General features: G+C 44.5%; 1 long non-coding RNA gene across 2 annotated transcripts; it reads left to right on the top strand.

Moving 5' to 3' along the window:
- Positions 1-2,749: 2,749 nt before the first annotated feature.
- Positions 2,750-20,279, top strand: LOC132208624 (uncharacterized). 2 transcript variants are annotated; one of them, XR_009444767.1, is made up of 4 exons: positions 2,750-2,912; positions 6,564-6,605; positions 12,845-12,944; positions 18,524-20,279. It is a non-coding gene; the product is annotated as an uncharacterized LOC132208624 (long non-coding RNA). The 2 variants fall into 2 exon arrangements; XR_009444766.1 differs by having other exon boundaries at positions 6,564-6,717.
- Positions 20,280-22,589: the final 2,310 nt, after the last annotated feature.

Raw genomic sequence — 22,589 nt, 5'->3', positions numbered from 1 at the left:
GTACAACGAGATCTAGGTGTTCTTGTACATCAGTCAATGAAAGCAAGCATGCATGTACAGCAAGCAGTGAAGAAAGCTAATAGCATGCTGGCCTCATAACAAGAGGAATTGAGTACAGGAGCAAAGAGGACCTTCTGCAGCTGTACAGGGCCCTGGTGAGACCGCACCTGGAGTATTGTGTGCTGCTTTGGTCTCCAAATTTGAGGAAGGACATTCTGGCTATTCAGGGAGTGCAGCGTAGGTTCACGAGGTCAATTCCTGGAATGGCGTCCGGGACTATCATATGTTGAAAGATTGGAGCGACTGGGCTTGTATACACTTGAGTTTACAAGGATGAGAGGGGATCTGATTGAGGCGTATAAGATTATTAAGGGATTGGACACTCTGGAGGCAGGAAGCATGTTTCCGCTGATGGGTGAGTCCAGAACAGAAGACACAGTTTAAAAATAAGGGGTAGGCCATTTAGAGCAGAGTTGAGGAAAAACTTCTTCACCCAGAGAGCGATGGATATATGGAATGCACTGCCCCAGAAGGCAGTGGAGGCCAACTCTCTGGATACTTTCAAGAAAGAGATAGATAGAGCACTTAAAGATAGTGGAATCAAGGGTTATGAGGATAAGGCAGGAACAGGATACTGATTGTGGATGATCAGCCATGATCGTAATGAATGGTGGTGCTGGCTCGAAGGGTCGAACGGCCTACTCCAGCACCTATTGTCTATTCATTCACCATATCCAGATACATGAACGTTGGATCACTCTCCAAAGGTATCAGTAACTATTGCCAATCCTCAGTTACATCTGGAGAACTTGATGTTTGACCTTTCTGAACCAGTGCAGGTCATGTGGTGAAGTCGCACTTGCAATGATATTAGGTAACGAGTTCCCAAATGATCGTAAAGGATTAGTGATGTTTTCCAAAAGAACAATTTAAATGTTTTCACATTTTTGATTCAATCCAATGATCTGACATATTACACAAGGTTGTCACAAAACAATATTTGATACCAGGTACTTATTAGGACAAGTGACCCAAAACTGGCCAAAGAAGTAGGTTTCAAGGAATATCCTGAACAAACAAGGGGACTTTGAAAACCACGGATGTTTAGGGAGTAAATTCAAGAGCTTATGGCCTTAGGAACTGAAAACATGAAAAAGGTGGGAGTTAAAACCAGAAATCCACAGGAGGTTGGAAGTCAGGGAGAACAAATGTCTTGAAGGAAAAAGCAAAAGGACAGTAGATGCTTGAAAGTTGTAACACAAGCAGAAATTGATGTAAAACTCAGCTTATCTGGCAGTGCTTGTGGAGAGAGAGAGAGCAGCATTACTGTTTTGTGTCCAGTGACCCTTCTTCAGATATATCTCAGAGGGGTTTGCAGCTGGAGGGACTATCAAACGAAAGTGGTGTGATGCCAAAATTTCAAAATAAGGATATGAATTTCAAAACCTTGGTGCTTTGCCACTGAGAAAATGTTTATGTTAGTGAGCACAGAATGGCAAAACTTGAAGATGTTAAAATCGGTGAGAATAAACACATGGGCAGCAGATTTTTGGATCAGTTCAAGATTTCAGGGAAGTAGTATTAAGAAGCCGGCCAGGAGTGTGTTTGGGGAGTTAAGTCGAGAGGTAGCAAAGGAATGGATGAGAGTTTCAGCAGCAGATGACCTGAGATGCTGTTGAGGTTGAAATTGTATGTGGTCTTTGTGATAATGAGTGTGGGGGTGAGTAATGTGGTTAGAAGCTCATCTTGGGGTGAAATATTGCACCCTGACTGTGACCAGTGTGTTACCTGCCAGTTACCCGGGGCAGGGATGGAGTCAGTGGCGAGGGAGTAGAATTTTGCTCCCAGCCTGGATTGACATTTTTCATTGTCTATTTAAATGTGATCTATACCCCTTTTCAAACAAGAACAGACTTGGCAGCAGAACTAATTGGTGAACCAACTGTCAGCTTTATTGAGACAAAGTGTGGAATTTATCTGTTATGAAGTAAACTACAGTGACAAACTCAGACAGCTACTTACAGTTGAATGTGGATTATACTGCTTAAGTCAATAACTAGGCAGTAGAGCAGTGAAACAACTTATTGGAGTTTCTGCAGCCGCGGTCTTCAAACTTTTTCTTGTGTTGGGCTTTTATCTTCTGATTCTCGTTGCTTTCCATTGCACAGACCTTTCTTGAGAGTCTCTTTTCTGCTTGTTCTTTTTTGATTAACCTCCCTCTCTGTCCAATCACAGTTCATATGAACAACACTCACCTCACTTCACCACGTGATGTTCTTCATATTCATAATTATTCCCTTTACATCTTACCTGAGGACTGCTAGACCTGTATTTATTACCCTTATTTCATCGCTATTTCTCTATTGGCTGACAGAGCGGTATCAAGAGTACCTTTAGCTTTGAGCTGCCGGAAGCCTTTTCAATCGCGACTTATTAAAAAATAACAAAAGAACTGGGATGTTGTCAATCAGGAACAAAAACAAAGTTGCTGGAAAAGCTCAGCAGGTCTGGCAGCATCTGTGAAGGTAAAAAGACAGATCCAGTTTTCAGTCTCATTCGTCTCAAAATGCAACATTGCGACGACGTTCACTTGCTTCCAACAATAACACAAAGCACTGCGCATGCTCCAGCTCACAGTGAAGTCCGGCTGATTGATGTCAGTGCGCGACCAATAGGAGCACAGGTGTGCCGTGCATGACCGGACGGATGTCGCCCAATCGGAATGAAGGGAGGGCGGGAATCAGTGAAAACCACGTGATCATCCACGAGTGCGGTGCAGAGTCGCTGAGATAACCGGAACTGCAGATGCTGGAGAATCCGAGATAACACGGTGTGCAGCTGGATGTACACAGCAGGAAAGCTGACGTTTCGGGCCTAGATCCTTCGCTGAGACCAAGATTTGTGCAATTGAGGTAAGAGCAGGCCACAGTAAAGAAAGCAAAACGGTAGAAAGCTGGAGGGAAGTGATATTCGTATGGGTTTGGAAGTTTTACAAACAGTTAGTGCACGTCGGAAAACACACCCATTTGAAACTCCCAGACTCACGTTTGCAGAAAACAAATCAACGCCTCAGATGGCGATAGGCCCGTGTGACCGTCACCATCTTTATTGGGGGCAGTGATCCGCGGGGCGCATGCGCGACAGCTTTGAAACTTTAAAAGGGCCGGGGGTGAAGCTGGAGGAACACAACAGGACAGGCAGCATCAGAGAAACAGGAAAACTGACGTATTCGGGCCCACACCCTTCAGAAATGGGGGAGGGGAAGGGGATGCTGAAACAAACAGGGAGAGAGTGGGAGACAAGTGGAGAGGAGACAGACAAGTTAAAGAGGTGAGGATGGAGCAGGTAAAGGTGAGTGTAGGTGGGGAGGGGATGGGTCAGTCTATGGAGGACCAACAAGTCAAAGGGGTGGGATGAGGTTAGCAAGTAGGAAATGGGGGTGTGGCTTGAGATGGGAGGAGGGGATAGGTGAGAGGAAGAGCAGGTTAGGGAGGTGGGGATGAGCAATTGTTTATTGCGAACTGAGTGTAGGTGTTCTGTAAAGTGGTCCCCAAGCCTCTGCTTGGTTTCCCTGATATAGAGGAGGCCAGAACGGGTGCAGCGGTGCAGTATACCACATTAGCACCTGCATACCCCATACAGATTGCCTCAAAGCCCTACGCTATTTCCTGTCCTGCAGGTCTGACCAGTTCCCCTCCACTGACCCCATTATGTGCTTCGGTGAACTCGTCCCACTGCCTACAGACAAAGGGGGTGGCCATGGGTACCTGCGTGGGCCCAAGCTTTGCCTGCCTCTTTGTTGGAACAATCCCTCTTCCGTACCTCTTCCTCCAGTACATGGATGACTGTATCGGCGCTGCCTCGTGCTCCTATGAGGAGCTCGAACAGTTCGCCCACTTCACCAACACCTTCCACCCCAACCTTAAGTTCACCTGGACCATCTCTAACCACCTCTCTCACCTTCCTGGTCCTCTATTTCCATCTTGGGGAACAATCTCAAAACCGATATATATTTCAAGCCCACTGACTCCCACAGCTACCTAGAATACACCTCCTCCCACCTGTCAAGTTTGTTTTCGGAGACCCTCACGGACGTGCTGCAATAACAAGACACTGACCTGTTTAGAAAAACACCAATCATTTTCTTACCAAGCAAGTACAAGCTGTGAAGAATCACTGTACTCAACCCGGCACACAGTGCAAAGTCTCACAAGGAGTTCTCCCCGGACAGTCCCTGCTTTTTATACTTTACAAAAGACATGATACAGAAAACGATTTCACAACCTCCAATGACATGATACATAAAACAATTACTACAACAGACAAAAACAGGATACCAAGCAATTATTACATCGACAACATAAAAGACCAGGATATAGTATCGATTGCTTGTGAAGTAGCTGCTCATGGCAGGAGGTGATTTTGAGTTGTTGTCCGGGACAGATTGTGATTTCAAGTTGCCAGTGTGTCTGGCTAGGACAAAGTCAGTGCCCTGGCTCCTTAGTCAGCGACAGAAGTTACATGCTTTAGAGGTTTCACACCTTTACAAAATTTCCCCACCTAACCCTATTTGATACAGATTGATTCTAATTTCAGTTCAGTCAGGAAACTTAAGACAGTGTCTGCATGCCGATGTGTGAGAAGATAAGGAGTTACAAAAGCTTTACACTGAATTCCTAGCTGGGCAGGAAGCTTCAGGGCAGTGTCTGCATACCGATGTGAGTAGATAAAAGACTTTACTTCTATAAATCGAAGTCTCTGTATAGGAATCAAATGCAGATGAAAGACTTTGATTTCTATACTTCTTTAAATTAATGGGATGTTATCACATTAACATCTCACACCCACCCACCGTCCTGCAAAAATGCCATCTCCTATTCCCAATTGCTTCACCTCTGCCGCATCTGCTCCCAGGATTCCACTCCCGTACATCTATGATGCCCTTGTTTTTCAAGGACCGCAACTCCACTCCCCACCTCCCCACCAGAGTGGTCAAGAACACCCTTGACCGTGTCTCCTGCATTTTTCTACAACTCCTCCCTCGCACCCTGTCCCTGCAATAACAACTGAAAAAGAATCCCCCTCATCCTCACATACCACTCCACCAATCTCCGGATCGAACACGTCATCCTCTGACACTTCCGCCATCAGCAATCCGACCTCACCATCAAAGACATTTTTCCCTCCCCACCCTTGCTTGCCTTCCGGAGAGACCAGTCTCTCCGTGACTCCCTTGTCCGCTGCACGCTGCCCTCCAACCCCACTACTCCCAGCACCTTCCCCTGCAACCAAAGGAAGTGCTACACTTGCCTCCACACCTCCTCCCTCTTCTCTTCCCCCCCCCCCCCCCCCCCCCCCCCATCCCAGGCCCCAAGAAGACTTTCTACATCGAGCAGATGTTCACCTGCACATCTGCCAATGTGGTATACTGCATCCCCTGTACCCGTTGTGGCCTCCTCTACATTGGGGAAACCAAGCGGAGACTTGGGGACCGCTTTGCAGAACACCTACGCTCAGTTCGCAAGAAACAACTGCACCTCCCAGTCGCGAATCATTTCAACTCCCCATCCCATTCCTCAGATGACATGTCCATCCTGGGCCACCTGCAGTGCCACAATGATGCCACCCAAGGGTTGCAGGAACAGCAACACATATTCTGCCTGGGAACCCTGCAGCCCAATGGTGTCCATGTGGATTTCAGAAGCCTCAAAATCTCCCCTCCCCCAACTGCATCCCAAAACTAGCCCAGCTTGTCCCTGCCTCCCTAACCTGTTCTTCCTCTCTCCTATCGCCTCCTCCCACCTCAAGCTGCACCCCTATTTCCTGCTTACTAACTTCATCCCACCCCCTTGACCTGTCTGTCCTCCCTGGACTGACCTATCACCTCCCTACCTCCCCACCTCTCCTCATCTTTACCTGCTCCATGCCCGCCTCTTTAACTTGTCTGTCTCCTCTCCAAATATCTTTTCTCTCCATCTTTGATCTGTCTCCCCCCTCTCCCTATTTCGTTCAGAATCCTCTTCCCCTCCCCCGTTTCTGATGAAGTGTCCAGGCCCAAAACGTCAGCTTTCCTGCTCCTAAGATGCTCCTTGGCCTGCTGTGTTCATCCAGCTCCACACCTTGTTATCTTGGACTCTCCAGCATCTGCAGTTCCTATTATCTCTTATCCAAGAGAAATGTTTGTTTCTTATGGATTTTTTTTTCCCAGACTGTTGGATCATAGCAGCTCACACTGCTCTTGCTCACTTCTGTGCTCCCTGATCACCTTTGTCGGTGTCTAATCTCTTCAGTCTCTACTGATGGATAGATTTGATCTCTGTAGTATTTTACTGTAATTTTCTTGTACCTTTTTTGTAAATAAATTTTCCTCTGCTGCCCACCCCCTGACCATGTGCTGCTCTCTGACCAGATTAATTTTTGAATGGTATCTTTCACAGTCAGGAAATATTTTCCCAGAAAGAGTGTATTTTTCTTCCATTTCAGACCACCAAATTCTACAGCGTTTTTATCTGTCATTCATTTTGCACTTCTGCAACATTTACTGTGTGTTTCTCCTTCCACAGATACCAGCGATCGTTGCCAAAGCCCTGTTACCTGTGGAGAAGGTGATGTTTAACTTTCGTGTGCTACTGCAGTTTGTATGATAAAGGTGCTCTCACAATGCTCCATTTGAGAAGTTACAGATCATTCATCTAGCGATACTGAAGAGCTAATGGTGTATGTCCAAATCAACAAACTATTTGTATTTTTATCATGTTTTATAATTTCACAAAAATATTATCAACAAACTTTTGACGTAAGGCCATATTAGGTCAGGTGACCAAAAAGTTACCAAATCTACAGGTTTTCCTGACTCTCTCAAGGAAAGCAAACCTAAGAGGTTTATCAGGGGAATTCCAGATCACGTTTTCTGGCAACTTTAGAAACAGCCTCCAATAGTGAAGGGATGATTAAACGCATTGTTGGAGTCTGGAACTAAATGAGTTATCCAAGTCTTGAAGGTTGTTTGGTGCAGGGAGATAGGGCTCATCACAGCCAGGAATTAAATCACTGGTGAGAATTTTAAATTGTTGCTTATAAATAGGAGCCTTTGTGGGTCAGGGAGCACAGCAGTGATGGTGAACAGGTCTTGGTACAAATGAACTTGTGTGCAGCAGAATTTTAGGTATTCTTGAGGTTGCAGGGATGTTGAATGTGGGAGGCCGACTGGCAGTGAGTTTGGATAGTTAAGTCTAGAGGTAACACAGGAATAGATGAGAGGTTCAGCAGATGAGCTGAAACTAAGGTGTCACTGTCAGTCATTGTCACTGAAGTGGAAGTAAGTGGTTTTTGTGCAGAGCTCTGCTGTTTACCCTCCCCTCACCTCAGGAATTCAGCTGTTTGTGAATTTGCGGATCAAGTCTGTAATAAGATCAGGAACCGAGTGCCCACCATGGCCCATGCTGGGTGTCACTGAGCAGGTTACTGCTGAGTAAGTGCTGCTTACGACCGCTGTCGACGACGCCTTCCATCACTTTACTGATGATAGAGAGTAGATTGCTTGAGGGGAAATTGGTCGGGTTCAATTTTCAGTGTTTCTGTGCTGAACAGACCTGGGCAGTTTCCCAAATTGTTAGTAGATGCCAGCGCTGTAGCAGAACTGAAATAGTTTGGCTTGGATGCTAGCAAGCTCTAGAGCACTAGTCATCGCTACTATTGTCAGAGTGTTGCCAGGGCCCATAACCTTTGCACTGTTCATTCATTTCTTTAATATCATGTGAAATGAATCAAATTGATAAGGTTCCCCATGGAAGGCTCATTCAGAAGGTCAGGAGGAATGGGATACAGGGGAACTTAGCTGCTTGGATACAGAATTGGCTGGCCAACAGAAGACAGCGAGTGGTAGTAGAAGGAAAATATTCTGCCTGGAAGTCAGTGGTGAGTGGGGTTCCACAGGGCTCTGTCCTTGGGCCTCTACTGTTTGTAATTTTTATTAATGACTTGGACGAGGGAATTGAAGGATGGGTCAGCAAGTTTGCAGACGACACAAAGGTCGGAGGTGTCGTTGACAGTGTAGAGGGCTGTTGTAGGCTGCAGCGGGACATTGACAGGATGCAGAGATGGGCTGAGAGGTGGCAGATGGAGTTCAACCTGGATAAATGCGAGGTGATGCATTTTGGAAGGTCGAATTTGAAAACTGAGTACAGGATTAAGGATAGGATTCTTGGCAGCGTGGAGGAACAGAGGGATCTTGGTGTGCAGATACATAGATCCCTTAAAATGGCCACCCAAGTGGACAGGGTTGTTAAGAAAGCATATGGTGTTTTGGCTTTCATTAACAGGGGGATTGAGTTTAAGAGTCGTGAGATCTTGTTGCAGCTCTATAAAACTTTGGTTAGACCGCACTTGGAATACTGCATCCAGTTCTGGGCGCCCTATTATAGGAAAGATGTGGATGCTTTGGAGAGGGTTCAGAGGAGGTTTACCAGGATGCTGCCTGGACTGGAGGGCTTATCTTATGAAGAGAGGTTGACTGAGCTCGGTCTCTTTTCATTGGAGAAAAGGAGGAGGAGAGGGGACCTAATTGAGGTATACAAGATAATGAGAGGCATAGATAGAGTCGATAGCCAGAGACTATTTCCCAGGGCAGAAATGGCTAGCACGAGGGGTCATAGTTTTAAGCTGGTTGGTGGAAAGTATAGAGGGGATGTCAGAGGCAGGTTCTTTACGCAGAGAGTTGTGAGAGCATGGAATGCGTTGCCAGCAGCAGTTGTGGAAGCAAGGTCATTGGGGTCATTTAAGAGACTGCTGGACATGCATATGGTCACAGAAATTTGAGGGTGCATCCATGAGGATCAATGGTCGGCACAACATTGTGGGCTGAAGGGCCTGTTCTGTGCTGTACTGTTCTATGTTCTATGTTCTAAATTGGATGAAAACTCACATCTCTGTTGGGGACCTCTGGAGAAGGCTGAGATGGATCATCCAGTTGGCACTTCTGGCTGAAGATTGCTGCAGACTTGTCTTTTGCATGGATAGGTTGGGGTCCTGTGTCGGGTAAAGATGGGGATTTTTGGCATTCTTCCTCCAGTGAGTTGTTTAATTGTCCATCACCGTTCACGACTGGGTGTGGCAGAACTGCAGAGCTTGCATCTGATCTATTGGTTATGGGGTGGCTTAGCTCTAACTCTTGCTGCTTATGCTATTTGGCATGCAGATAGTCCTGTTTGGTGGTTTTACCAGGTTGGCACCTTATTTTTTAGGTATGCCTGGTGCTGCCCTTGGCGTGCCCTCCAATACTCTCCGTTCAACCAGTGTTGGTCCCTGGATCAATGGCAATGGCTGTCTGTAGGATATGCTGGGCCATGAGGTTACAGATTGTGCTGGAGAAGGTCTGCTACTGTTGCAGTCTCTCTCAAAGCCTCATAGATATCTGGTTTTGAGCTCCTGTGTCTGTTCCAAGTCTGTCCCTTTTAGCCGAAGTTAGTGCCACCCAACGCAATGGGGGGTATTCTCAAGTTTAAGATGAGGCTTTGTCTCCACAGGACTGTGCGGTGGTTGCTGTTAACAATCCTGTCATGGACAGATGCCTCTGCAGCTGGGAAATTGGTGATGATGAGATCAGCTATATTTTCCCCGTTTTGGTGCGTCAGCACCTGCTGCAGTCCCAGCCAAGCAGCTTTGTCCTTCAGGACCCGACCAGCCTGATTGGTAATCCTCCTGCAAACTACTCCTGATGTGGACATTGAGTCCATTTAGTGCTATTCACACTCGCAGTGCTTTCTCTAAGTGCTGTTCAACATGATGGAGTTTTTTGTTTCTTAAAATTCCCTCTTGGGATGTGGAAATCGCTGGCTGGACCAGCGTTTATAACCTGGAAGGCAGTTAAGAGTCAAGCACATCACTATGGGTTTGGAGTCACATGTCATCCAGACCAGGTAAGGATGGCACATTTCCGGAAAGGGCATAAGTGAACCAGATGGGTCTTTCCTGATAATTGGCAATGGTTTCATGGTCATCATGAGAATCTTAGTTCCAGATCATTATTTAATTCATGTTTCACCGTCTGCCATGGCAGGATGCGAACCCAGGTCCCCAGAATGTTACCTGGGTCTCTGGATTAATAATCTAGCGATAATACTACTGCTGATTTATCAACCAAGGGAGGATGGTACATGGTAATCAGCAGGAGCCGTGAGACTTCCAGGCGTCAGAGTCAAAGTTGAGTACTCCCAGGTCAAATAATCTGGTCAGAATAGCACTGTGCTGTCACGTCTGCTGGGACAGGGCTTCACTAAGGACAATGATAGTGGTGTGTGTCATTGTTTGCCAGGTATGTTTCCATGAGTCTGACACTGTTCCTTGACTCGTCTTTGAAGCGGCTCTCCAAATTTTGCCACTAGCCCCCAGATATTATTAAGCAGGAGTTTGGGGGGCCGATAGGGCTGATTCTGCAGTTGTCTTTCCTAGTTCCCTGGTAGATGCCAAATGGGCCACCCAGCTTCATTCCTTTGTTGAAACTTTGCAGTGATTTGCAACTGAGTGGCTTGCTGAGGTTGGCAAATTTCTTTCCCCAAAGGACATTAGATTTTTTTTCACTCTGTCATCAGCAATTGTTGCCATGGCAACCAGTTGATTCTTCCAGTTTTTTTAATTGAATTCAAATTCCACCATCTGCTGAGATAGGATTTGAACCTGGACTTCTGTTGTACATTTTAACATTCTGGATAAAAGTTAGTCATCAGGTTTGTTCACTCATTTTTAAATATCACTAACACAGGCATTGTTTCTTTGCAAAACACTGTCCATCATCCTGTCTCCTCCATCCTCCGCTCCAACAGCAAGTGAAGGAGACACATGCAGTTTCTATGTCACTAAGATTGAGACAATCCAATCAGCTGCCTCTGCTGCTTCCCTCTCTTCCACAAGCCCACCAAACCAAATTGCCTAGCATGTTGCTCCTCGTTTTAGGCTTAAACTTGCATCTTTGTCCAGTTTCATGTCAAGCCTTATCAGAGCTCATCTTAACCCTTTGCCCTATTCTCACTAAACTACAAATATTCCAACTCTTATTTCTCCTCCTCCTCCTCCCTGCCTCTTCCCCCATGCCAATTCACAGATATTGTTACTTGTTCTGTCTGTTTCTCTTTTCTGGTTATGTCCTTCTCACCCATTCTGTTTAAAACCAATGTTCGACCTCACCGTCATTGGAAAATCCCACTCCATCTCTCTTTCCTGTCTGAAATCCATGTAGTAAATGTCCCTCAAGGATCTATCCTTGGCCCATGCTGTTTCTCACCAACATACTTCCAGGAGGTGAGATCTTCGACAAGCACTGTGTTAACTTTCACATGTATTCTACAATGTTCAGATCTAACTCGTCTCCATCACTTTGCTCCACTGTTACTCAATTATAAAACTGCTTTTCATGCTTCCACTACTTGATTAGCTGAAATTTCCTCCAATAACACTTTGTGATAGTAAAACACATTGCCTTCAGTTATTATTACAAATTATTTTTCCTTACTATTGTACTGAATCCATCCCTCTCATTGGGAACTGTCTGAGGCTGAACTGCACCCTTCTCAATAATGCTCTCATATCTGGTCTCAAGATGAACATCTTACCGTACATTTCAATCACAAATGCCAGAAATTTCAATCTCTAAAATGCTCCTTCTCTCCACCTCACTCCAGCTCATTCGCGACTGAAACCCCTTACCCATGTCTGTGTTGCCTTAAGCTTGACAATTCCAAAAGAGAACCCTCTCTTCTCTGCCTTATCAAGAATCTGCTCCCACGATGAGAAATATTTCCTCAGCATTTATCCTGTCAACTCCCTTGAGAATCCTCTATTTTTAATTAGAACATCTCTCATTCTTCAAAAAAATCTAGTTAGTATATTCCAGACCTGTTTAGTCTTAGCTTAAAACATAATCCCTCCAAACCAATGATCATCTTAGTTCAACTTCTTTGAAATGCCTCCAGTGAAGTGATATACTTGCTCGAATAAGTGGACCAAAAAAGCTGCTCACATTCTTCCAGATGTGGTCTTGCCAGCAAGTTGGATATTTGTCCTAAGACATGTATTCCAAACTCTTCTACTGCAAACACCTTGACATAAGGATAACATCCCATGACCCTTCCCGATTACCTGTTGCAACTGTGTGCTCGCTTCATGCTTCCTGCACAATTATTCCTGAATCCCTTTTGTGTTGCAGTTTTCCACAGTTTTTACATTTTTAAATAACACTGTTCTTCGGTCATCTCCTCAAAATAGCAACTTCTCATTTTCCCAAATTATACTCCATTTGCCGACTTGTCGCCCATTTATCAATATCTCTCCATAAACTCTAACCCTCATGGAACTTGACTGTTATCCCTTTTTATGAGATCCTCCCTCATTCTTCTCATCTTTTTGTTGGGAGCACTGGGCAACATGACACATATGTAATTGCTGCCTTTTTAAGGGGCGTTTTTTCAAATGACTGGGAGAAGCTTACTGCCCATTTCTCAGAATCGAGACAACTTGTTCATCAAGTTGCATTGGGCCGGAAAAGCTGATGTCTCATTGTGGCAGTGCAGCAGCACAGAAGGAAAGAAAAGGAAGCAAATCCTGCTGCCTGCATCGCACTAAATCTTGGCCATTCTTTGCCTTGTGTCAAACACCTGTTGTTCTGTTCTGTGACATGAAGCCCCAATGTGGAAATTCCGAGAAACCCAAATAGAAATCCCTCAAATCAGCTGCTGACTCCCACAAGGAATAATGTGCAGCAGGAACAATGCACAGTTACCCTCGGCCAGGAGGAGGGGATGTTGTGGATTTCTACTCTGACAGTGATGGATTTTATGAATTTGTGTTACAGGATATTACAAGTGGACTTTCAGGTAGGAAGCTCAATAATTGTAACACCAAACTCTGACAGAATTACTCAATTCATCAGGACCTGGATATTCGCATTGTGTGTGAGTATTGTGTTCCTGCTCATTCCCATTTGCCATGTAAAATTTCTCTCTTATTACTCCATTCTCTCAATAGATCTTTCCTACAACTTTCAATATATGTCCTGTAGTCCTTTTTTATGGCCAGTTGTGTACGTTTTACCATTCTAATGTTTATCTTTTGTAAACACCTCCTATCAAAGGTCCCCTCAAAATCCTTTGTTACAAGGAGATCAATCTCCGTTTCCCCAAGCACCTGATTACCCAATGACAGTTTGCTTCTTGTGTGTGAGGCACTCATCCACTTTTCATTTCCACTTACCTGCATGAGTACAGCCCCAACAATATTAAAGGAAGTTAACATCCTCCAGATGAAGCAGTGTCGGAGTGGTGTCCCATCCACCACATTCAACATTCCCCTCTACACCACTGAGGCAAAGTGGCATCACTGTGCCTAAGGTGAAGTCACCATTATCCTACCTGACCATAGGGCTAGTTTAACCTGAAGATTACCACACCCCAGGCAAGGGGAGAGGTTGAGAATGAGAGTCCATCTATTGTCGATGGATATTCTCAATATGTACCAGCAATACCTAAGTCACATGAAATTATAACTTTAAAAAAAACCCTATCCATGCAACTAAAAACCCTCTTCGTACAAACCATTCTGTTAAATCTCCTCTGCCCCCTATCAGGGACCCTCCCGTCCTTCACGGTGTGTGGGGGATCTTTGGTTTGCACAGACTCAGCTCGTCTCTGTTCCTGTCTGTGATGTCATCATGCTGTGACAATGGCACTGAGCCTCACTCTCTGTGAGGGTGGTAGGCACAGAGATCCTCATAGCGTTTAAGGCATATTTAGATGCACACTTGTGATGCCAACACAGACAAGTGTATGGGCCAAGTGCTGGAAAATTAGATTAGAATAGTTAGGGTGTGGTTTTTAACCAGCCCAGGCTGTATGGGCCACAAAGCCTTTTTCTGTGCTGTAGACCTCCGAGACTCTTCACATAGGAAGATGCCCAGCAATATTTCAAGTTATTTCAGAAAATGAGATATTAGACTAAATGACTCATGATTGGTCAGTGTTTTCGGGAGTAAAGTGAGGTATAGAGGGAAAGCGGTTGACTTCAATTCTGGGGCCTGAAGCCCAGGAAATTGAAAGTGCTGCCATCATGTGGATGAATAAAAATAAGGATTGTATTGGAGGAAAGAAATATCGTTCTTGTATCACTGATCTGTGAGGCTGGATGATATGAGAGACAGGAAGGGTTCTGAGACTGGAGAAGACTACAAAAATAGAGAAAAGTGAGCTTGGAGGAGATTACAGAAATGGGGAAGATTGTGAGGCTGGAGGAGACCAGACAGAGGGAGTTTGTGACGGTAAAGACAATTATAGAGCTAAAGAAGTTTGTGGGCTGGAGGAGATGACAGATAAGGTGGTCTGTGAGACTGGAGGAATCTAGATAGATGGTGTGAGTTGAGGCTGGAGGGGGATTCCAACGATAGGCAGGTCATGAGGCTGGAGAGGGATTCCACAGATGTGAAGGGTGTTGAGACTCGAGAATGATGCCTGCAACAATGCAGGTAGTGAGGCTTGAGGGCATGATCTGGAGGGTAGTGAGGTCTGAGGTATGATTCCTGCAGTAGGGAGGGTAGTGAGGCTCCAGGGTGGATTATTATCATAACAGCACAGTGGTGTACTTACAGCAGATGGAGTGCAGCAGTAATAGAAAGTACCACTTTCTCCAAATTGAATAAAAGTGGAAATCAATATTAGCCTGTGCAGCAAAGGCCACATCCCATAAGTCAATTAAAATTGATGGGTCTCTGGTTTGGAGAGAGTGAACAAAAGCTCAGGTAATTCTCCATTGTAGCAATGTTTGGTAACCGTGGAGTACAACATTCAGATAATTGGCAAAAAATGCAGAGTGAAAATGTGAAGAGTGTTTGACTCAGCAAGTTCCCAGGATCTGGAACAGTCTGAATGGCAGCTGGATGCAGATTTAGCAGTTATTCTCAAAAAAGAGTTTGGATTTAACTTTTCAAGGAATGATGGGCAAATGGTGGGGGAATTGTTTCAGTTTTGCAGCACCTCCAGAGTGAGAGTGAAGCCTTTGACACGATTCCACATGGTAGACTGATACGTAAAGTTAGATCACATGTGATTCAGGAAGAGCTCGCTAATTGGAAGCGGAATTGGCTCAGTTGGAGGAGAGACGGTGGTGCTGGAGGATTTTTCAGAGTGGAGTTCTGTGACCAGCATGTTCCACAGCATTTGGCACAGGGTCCACTTTTGTTTCTCATTTATATTAATGATTTGGATGAGAATTTAAGGGACAAGATTAGTAAGTTTGCAGATGATACTAGAATTAGTGGTATGAAATGTTGGTATAGTGGTCAGTGAAGGTTATCGAAGATGACAGCAAGATCTTGATCAATTATGTCAATGGGTTGAGGAGTGGAGGATGAAGTTCAATTTGAATAAATGTGAGACATTGTATTTTGGTAAAATGAACCGGGTAGGACTTGCACAATTGATGGTTGCACCCAGGGTAGTGTTGTGGAACAGAGAAATGCTGAGATTCAAGTGCATAATTCTTTGAAGTTTATGTAGACAAGTAGACAGTGATTAATAAGTTGTTTAGCTCACTTCCTTTCATTGCTCAGACCTTAGAGTCTCAGAGTTGGGATGTTATGTTGAGGTTGTACAGGACATTGTTTTGGCTTCATTTGAGGTATTGTGTGCAGCTCTGGTCGCCCTGTTACAGGAAGGACATTATTATTAAACTGGAGACAGTTCAGAATAGACTTGCTGGGATGTTGCCAGGAATGGAGGGCTTGATTATCAAATAGACGGCCAAAGCTGGCACTTTTCTCACTGCAGCATAATGGGTTAACGAGTGGCCTTGGAGGTTCATAAAATCATGAGGGCACAGATTATGCAAATAGCAAGGGTTTATTCACAAGGTTGGCTGATTTCAAGACAAGCGGACATGTGTGTAAGGTGAGAGGAGAAAGACATATTTAAAAAGACATGAGGGAAACTTTTATTTTTATGGAGTTTTCCATGTGTGGAACAAACTTTCAGAGGAAGTGGCAGATACAGGTACAGCCACGTTGTTTAAAAGACATTTGAATTAGGACATAGACAAGAGAGGTTTAGAGGAGTATATGCCAGATGCAGGCAGATGTGATCAGTTTAAAATAAAACTTATTTATTTAATATACATTTCAAAATTCTAAATTGGAGTAAGGCCAACTTTGACATTGTTGGGCAAGAACTTGCAAAAGATGATCCAGAGAGGTAATATGCAGGTCAAGGAATGCTTGGAAAGTGGGAGGTCTTCAAAACTAAAATAAGGAGAGCCCAGACACAATATGTTCCTGTTCATGTGAAGGGCAAGGCTGGTAAATGTAGGGGATACTGGCTGACTGGAGAAATTGAGGCTGTGGTCAAGAAAAAGGCGGCAGCACATGTCGGGTATTGACAGCAGGAATTAGGTCAATCCCTCGAAGTACAAGGGCAGTAGGATTATACTCGAGAAATCAGGACGGCAAAAAGGAGACATGAGCTATCTTTGGCAAATCAAGTTAAGGGGAATCCCAAGAGATTCTGAAACTTCATTTGGGACAAAAAAGCAACTAGGGAGAAAATAGGGCCCCTTTAAAGATCAACGAGGCTGTCTGTGTGGAACTGCAGGCTGAGATAGTGAATGAGTATTTCGCATTAGTATTTACTGCAGAGAAGGATATGGAAGTGAGAGAGCTTGGAAACATAAATAGTGAGTCGTGAGAAGTGTCTATATTACAGAGATCTAGGTGCTAGATGTCTTAAAATGCATAAAGGTGGATAGGTTCCTGGCACCTGATCAGGTGTTACCCACAAACTCTGGGAGAAGCTGGGGAAGCAATTGCTGGCCCCTTGCTGAGGTATTTGTATCACTGACACTAGTGAAGTGCCAGAAGGCCGGGTGGCTAATGTGGTGTCATTCTTTAAGGAAAAGCCACGGGACCATCGACCGTTGAGCCTGATGTCAGTGGTGGGTAAGTTGCTGGTGGGGATTCTGAGGGACAGGATTTGCATGTGTTTAGAGAAGCAAAGACTGATTAGGGATAGTCAACATGGCTTTGTGAGTAGGAAATCTTGTCTCATTAACTTGATTGCCTTCTTCGTCACTTCTTCAAAAAACTCAAAGCAGTGGACATTGTCTATTATGGACTTCAGCAAGGCATTCACCAAAGCTCCACATGACAGATTGGTTAGCAAGATTAGATCAAATGGAACCCAGGGAGAGTTAGCTATTTGAAACAAAATTGGCTTGAAGGTAGGAGACAAGATCATGGTCAGCTGGGGGAGAGTGGATTCAGTCTAGATGACTATGAACAGCAGTGTGCTGCAAGGATCGGTGCTGGGTCCACTGCTTTTTTTTAATCATTGATGCAAATCATGCGGAATGAATATTGGAGGAATGGTTAGTAAGTTTGCAGATGACACTAAAATTGTTGTTGTAGTAGACAGCAAAGGCGTTTACTTCCCAAGCACAATGGGAACATAATCACATGGGTTGATGTGCCAAGGAGTGATAGAAATAAGTTTTTAGTTCAGATAAATGTGAGCAATTGCATTATGGTAATGCAAATCAGCGCAGGACTTAAACAGTTAATGATGAGGCCCTGGGGACTGTTATGCAACAGGGACTCCTTGGGGTGCATGTGCACAGTTCCTTGAAGGTGGATTGCAGGTACAGAAGGTAGTGAAGATGATATTTGCTCTGCTTGCATTTATTGGTCAGTGCATTGAGCGTAGGAGTTGGGAGGTCAATGTTATAGGCTGAACAAGGCATTGATTATGCTGCTTTTGGAATACTGTGTTCAGTTCTGGTCTCCCTGCTATAGGAATGATGCTGTTGAACTTGGCAGGGTGCAGAAAAGATTTACAAGGATGTTGCAAGAGGTGGAATTTTGAGCTGTAGGGAGAAGTTGAATATGCTGGGTCTATTTTCCCTGGAGCATTGAAGGCTGAGGGGTGACCTTATAGAGGTTGTTAAAATTATGGTGGGCGTAGGGTGAATGGCCAAGATTGTTTTCCCAGGTTAGGGGAGACTAGAACTAATAACATTGGCTTTAGCCGAGAGGGAAAGTCTTAAAAGGGAACCAAAAGAACTGCAGATGCCTTAAATCTAAAAAAAAACAAATTTGCTGGAAAAGCCTAGCAGGTTTGGCAGCATCTGTGGAGGAGAGAAGAGTTTCGGGTTCTGAGGAAGGGTCACCGGTCCTGAAATGTTAACTTTTTTTCCTCCTTAACAGATGCTACAGGCCTGCTGAGCTTTTCCAGCGAATTTGTTTTTTTTAAAAAGGGAAAGTGGGTGGTGCCTGTGTAGAATGAGCTGCCAGAGGAACTGGTGGAAGCTGGTACAGTTACCCATCCAGATACCTTTTAAATGTTGTATGTGAATAGGAAGGGTGTCGCAGAGTATAGGTCAAATGCTTGCAAATGGGATTAGATTAATTTGGGATATCTAGTCAGCATGGACAACTGGGACCAAAGGGATTGTTTTGTGCTGTACAATGCTGATGAAGCATTTTTTGTTTTCATTTCAGATTCCCACAATTTTACTTCTGCACTATTCTTAGTCTTTCAGAGGGATCGAAAGGTTGAGTTACAGATCTATACAATGACTGTCCTTCCTCGCTGGCTTCCCCCACCTCTCTTTTGGTAGTTTTATGCAAACACTGACTGGATCCCTTACCTGGAGGATATTTATGAATGAATTTGTTCTAATGGTGATCCAGCATTTTCCCCAAGTATCGCTCCACACATGCCCAGAGAATTTCTCAGTTTCACAATCTGTGTCCTTCTGGTTTCTTACTCGCTACACTTAACTTTCTGTTTGAAAGTATAGTCTGCAGTTGGAGAATTTTAACAGGTCCACATCCAGGTCTGACGGTCACTTTGTTTATCACAACCCAATTATCTCAGGGTTTTGAACATTGAAGGAAAACGCAGCACTCACATTGGGGAGAAATGCACATGGTGTGTGTGTTGAAGAGTCTGTGAAGATTCATCTGAAATGTCCGAACACCAGTGCAGTGACACTGGGAGACAGTGTGGAAATGTGCAGATTGCAGGAAGGAATTTCTTCATCCATCCCAGCTAGAAACTGACCACCAGAGTCACACTGGAGAGAGACCATTGGCCTGTTCTGCATGAGGGAAAGGCTTTGCTGATTCGAATTCCCCGCTGATACACCAGCGAGTTCACTCTGGGGAGAGACCTTTCATGAGCTCTGAGTGTGGGAAGGGATTCATTGTCATCCAAACTGTTAACACACCAGCGAGTTCACAGACAACCACAGTTGAAGAACTTTGCTGTCACTCTCACTATCAAATGAACCATGGTTTTGGGCTGTTTGTACAGATGTTACCGACCCCTGCTCAATTAAAGGTGCTGGTATTGTGAATAAAATGTCACACTAACAGTTGTGTAAGGTAGAGCTTGGAAATAGTCACGTTGTCACAACACGTCGACACATTCGCACTGACTAAAGACTATCCACCTGCACGATATGTGAAAAGGGACTTGCTGGTTCATCAGGACTGGTTAACTGCCAGCAAATTTCTGAATAAGTTGATTGGTTTGAATATAGCTAACAGTAGAATCAAAAATAGTATCAGTGATAATGGGAACTGCAGATGCTGGAGAATCCAAGACAACGAAGTGTGGAGCTGGATGAACACAGCAGGCCAAGCAGCATCTCAGGAGCACAAAAGCTGACTTTTCGGGCCTAGAGAAGGGTCAAGGCCTGAAACGTCAGCTTTTGTGCTCCTGAGATGCTGCTTGACCTGTTGTGTTCATCCAGCTCCACACATTGTTATAGTAGATTCAAAAACCATGTGTTTTGGGCTTGTTGCTGGAGATCATAGAATCCCTCCAGTGTGGGAGCAGACCATTTAGCCCATCATGTCCGCACTGACCTGACAAACAGTGTCTTACCCAGACACTGTCTGCGTGAGTTTCCTCCAGATGCTCTGGTTTCCTCCCACAGTCCAAAACTGTGCAAATTATGTAGATTGACTATGCTAAATTGCCCATAGTATCTTGTGTGCAAAATGCAGGCATAGGGTGGGTAGGGTGTGAGACTGGGTGGGATGCTCTTTGCAGGGTTGATATTGACTGAATGGCCATCTTCCACACTGTAGGAATTCTGTGATGATCTCGATGGCCCTTTATTTGTTAGATAGGTCTGCACACCTTTACAATGACGGATTCTGTTGCTCTCCACAGACATTTGTTTATTGGAAACAATGTAATCTTTCATTTTGTGGATAAAAATCAAAGGAAAGTTTTAAATCCAAACATAGGATTGGGCTGAGTCATGTCCTATAATCCCTGATTGCATTTTCCCAGTCGGCTATGAAACCTGGTGACCGCTGTGACTCTGCCTGGGGGCATTGCAGTCTCTTCAGCTCTTTACCTGGTGTCCATAGCAGTGATGGATCTCATGATGGAAACATAAACCAAGACATTGTATGATTTCTAGTACATATTTTCTATTTAGTCTTCTGTCCGTCACTTCCCTAGAGGCTGAGATACTGTTCTGGGGACCTAGGTGTGAATCCATCTGGAAATAAGAATTTGATGATGACTGTGAATCCATTGTCTTTGTTGGAAAAAACCCATCTGTTCACCAACGGCCTTTAGGGAAGGAAACTGCCATTCTTATCCAGTGATGTGATCATCCCATGAATGAATTTTTTTTTAAAAAATGTAAAAAAAACTCCTGCCAATACGTTTAACTCTGTCTTAATTTATTTGACAGCTGATGGTTCAAACTGCTTGTTGGTCACTTTCTCTTTTGATCAAGTTGTGGCCATTTCGTGGTTGAAACCATAGTAATTCTCGTACAAATAGTGCATGCTCTGACATGCCACTTAGGAACCAGACATCCACGTTGACCATATCCTGATGCTGTTTACCATGAAAGCGAAATTCTTCACCATCTTATCTACTTGTGCTGCTGTTTCAGGGAGCTATGGACTTGAACCTCCCAAACTCCCAAAAACCTTGAGCATTTCATCAAACTGACCTCCAATGGCAGGAATGGACAGGGTCAGCTTGGATTGATGAACATAATTCAGGCTCAACAAGTCTATTGCAGCATTTTGAGAATGTAATTAGTGAGTGTGGCCACCTCTCTGTACTGTAGTGATACAGATTCCCTGATCCTGATTGCCCCAATGGCTGACTGACACTGTCAAAGTCCCTGGGCTGATATCAAATGATTCCTTGGACATGCTGTGTCAGGATCCCCTGACTGAATCCTGTCTCCCTTGCCCTGACTGAGAACTGTTTCCCTGAGACTTGTAGACGTGACCATTTGGTTGAAAAAAATGCATTAGTTGCCACAGCTGCTGACCAGCCCTTGACTGACTGCTGGTAATAACGATGCTAAGCTGCCTGACTTATGCCTGTGATAAGCAACCAGGCAAGACAGGAGCACTGTGGGACATTAGGTTCTAGTTGAGACATCAAAGTGCAAAAATGCCAGGGAAAGGCAGAGACATTGTGCCAGGCCCTGAGCAGAACATGCCTCAGGTGCTGAAAAGCATGTAGAGTTCTGACAGCAACAATGTACTTTTTGGGCATCTTGATGTAGCATTTTTATTTCACTCTGGCTCATTTTGCTAGATCCGCAAATATCTATTGGTCTGGCTAATGTGAGAAATGGCTTTTGGCGTAATATGCCACTGACTTGGTCATTCGCAGTTGTGTCCCACATCAGTGAGTCAGTAATCTGATTAAACTCATAGGCCTCGACTTGCGAAAAATAAAGCAGCCACGTGCACATCTGTTTGATTGGTTGCTTTTGCACTCAAATGAAAAATGTGCGTTGTATACACCATATCCTTTCCTGGCTCACAGTGTTCCCAAAATCTCTCATTCAATACATCCAAGTCATCATCATCAAATTCAAAATTAGTGAATACTTCGATAGCATTTTTTTGTGAAATGCTATTTGTAATGAGGTAGTGTTGGCAGGTGATTTTCTTTTACTTCTGATGCCATGTGTGAATATTCAGGGATGGTGTTGGTGGGAAGGTGCAGCATGTACCAGGGATGAGGCAATAATATTCAGAGTAAGTGCTGACCATGCAGAAAAGGAGAGATTAACGTTTACCTTGGAACAAGCATATTTAGAGAAAGTTGGGTGAAAGTACTGAGAGAAAGCATTTCAGTGGTACGGTGGCTCAGTGGTTTGCACTGCTGCCTCACAGCACTCGGACCCGGGTTCGATTCCAGCCTTGGGCGACTGCCTGTGTAGAGTTTGCACATTCTCCCCATTTCTGTGTGAGTTTACTCCCACAGTCCAAAGATGTGCAGGTTAGGTGGACTGGCTGTGCTAAATTGCCTGTTGTATTCAGGGAGGGGTACATTAGGAGGGTTATAGATCTGGCTGGGATGCTGTGAGGTTTGGTGTGGACTTGTTGGGCTGAAGGGCCTGTTTCCACACTGTAGGAATTCCATGATTATGGTTCCAGAGCATTGAGCATATCCCAGCATATCGAGGATAGTAGGAACTTCAAATGCTGGAGAATCTGAGATAACAAGGTGTTTAGACCTAGGATTTTTCAAGTTTTGATCAGTCTGCTTTTAAAATTGGTTTAA

Source organism: Stegostoma tigrinum, unplaced genomic scaffold (genome assembly GCF_030684315.1).
Source record: "Stegostoma tigrinum isolate sSteTig4 unplaced genomic scaffold, sSteTig4.hap1 scaffold_49, whole genome shotgun sequence".
In the NCBI taxonomy this organism is placed as follows: Eukaryota; Metazoa; Chordata; class Chondrichthyes; order Orectolobiformes; family Stegostomatidae; genus Stegostoma; species Stegostoma tigrinum.
Note: the sequence above shows the minus strand (reverse complement) of the source record. Positions and strands in the feature narration are given on the sequence as shown.